Genomic DNA, 2,182 nt, shown 5'->3' on the forward strand with positions numbered 1-2,182 from the left:
TCATTATGGTTACCATTTTTATTATTATTATTATTATTATTATTATTATTATTATTATTATTATTATTATTATTATTAATTATTAGTATTATTGCTAAGAATTATAGTTATTATTATCATTATTGTTACTAATAAGTATTAGTTACCTTTTATTATTATCATAATTATAAATGAAATTATAAGTATTATTATTAAGATTATGATTATTATTATTATTTTTACTAATGAAAGTTACCATTTATTATTACTAACAAGTAAAAATTACAAATATGACTACTATTATTATCATTATCATTACTAGTAATATCATATTAGTATTAATATTATCGATAGCATTACTAAAAGTAAATACTAATATTATTAATTTTACCATTTTAATATTATTATCGATATTACAAATATTATTAGTATTATTAATATTATTATAAAAATGATACAATTTATTATTACTTTCATAAAAATTAGTATTATTATCATTTTAAAAATAGTATAACTATTAGTATTAACATAAGTATGTTAATAAGGTTATTATCAGTATTTTCATCATTACTAATATTAACTTAGTATAATTAGAACTACTGTTTGGGTAAACAAATGAAATACATAAATTTATATATTCAACACATATAACATAACAAAATATTTTGTTTATAAAAAAAATAATAACATCATTAAACTTATTCGATTACGAGTACGTGTATTGATATATATACACTTAATATAGGTTCGTGAATCCGAGGCCAACCCTGCATTGTTCAATATTGTCATATGTATTTTTACTACAAAATATATTAGGTGAGTTTCATTTACCGTTTTACCCTTTATATTTTTGGGCTGAGAATACATGCACAATTTTTATAAATGATTTACAAAATAGACACAAGTACGTGAAACTACATTCTATGGTTGAATTATCAAAATCGAATATGCCCCTTTTTATTAAGTCTGGTAATCTAAGAATTAGGGAACAGACACCCTAATTGACGTGAATCCTAAAGATAGATCTATGGGCCCGACGAACCCCATCCAAAGTACCGGATGCTTTAGTACTTCGAAATTTATATCATGTCCGAAGGAGGATCCCGGAATGATAGGGGATATTCTTATATGCATCTTGTTAATGTCGGTTACCAGGTGTTCAATCCATATGAATGATTATTTTTGTCTCTATGCATGGGACGTATATTTATGAGAAATTAAAATCTTGTGGTCTATTAAAATGATGGAAATGATTATTTATGTTAAACTAATGAACTCACCAACCTTTTGGTTGACATTTTAAAGCATGTTTATTCTCAGGTACGAAAGAAATCTTCCGCTGTGCATTTGCTCATTTTAGGGATATTACTTGGAGTCATTTATGACATATTTCAAAAGACGTTGCATTCGAGTCGTTGAGTTCATCAAGATTAATATTAAGTCAATTATAGTTAGATATATTATGAAATGGTATGCATGCCGTCAACTTTCGATGAAATGAAATATTATCTTTTCAAAAAAGAATGTAATATTTGTAAAATGTATCATATAGAGGTCAAGTACATCGCGATGTAATCAACTATTGTGAATCATTTATAATCGATACGGACTTCGTCTGAATGGATTAGGACGGGTCTCTACACTTACTACTTTCATACTTTCATTATCGACTTTACCGCTCTTATCACTGTGAGTTATAGCATCCCTTTTTACTTTAACTATTTTGGGACTGAGAATACATGCAATTTTTACGTTTTACATACTAGGCACGAGTACTTAAACTTTATATATGTGTGGGTTATACAACGGCATAAACTTCCCCTTAGCTCGGTAATGTTTAGTCATTGGTTTTTGAACTGGTGAACGAGAATCTTAGATATGGATCCAAAGGGTTTGACATCCCCACTCGGGCTAGTCGCGCTAGCATTTAACTGGTGTTTAATACTTCGTAAACATACGCACTCGCCAAGTGTACTTTTAGGGGGTTATATGAAATGTCCCGTTCTTATTGATTAAAAACGTTCCATATTAATTGATTTCGTTGCGAGGTTTTGACCTCTATATGAGACGTTTTTCAAAGACTGCATTCATTTTAAAACAAACCATAACCTTTATTTCATCAATAAAGGTTTAAAAAGCTTTACGTAGATTATCGAATAATGATAATCTAAAATATCCTGTTTACACACAACCATTACATAAT

Source organism: Rutidosis leptorrhynchoides, chromosome 7 (assembly GCF_046630445.1).
Source record: "Rutidosis leptorrhynchoides isolate AG116_Rl617_1_P2 chromosome 7, CSIRO_AGI_Rlap_v1, whole genome shotgun sequence".
Taxonomy (NCBI): domain Eukaryota; kingdom Viridiplantae; phylum Streptophyta; class Magnoliopsida; order Asterales; family Asteraceae; genus Rutidosis; species Rutidosis leptorrhynchoides.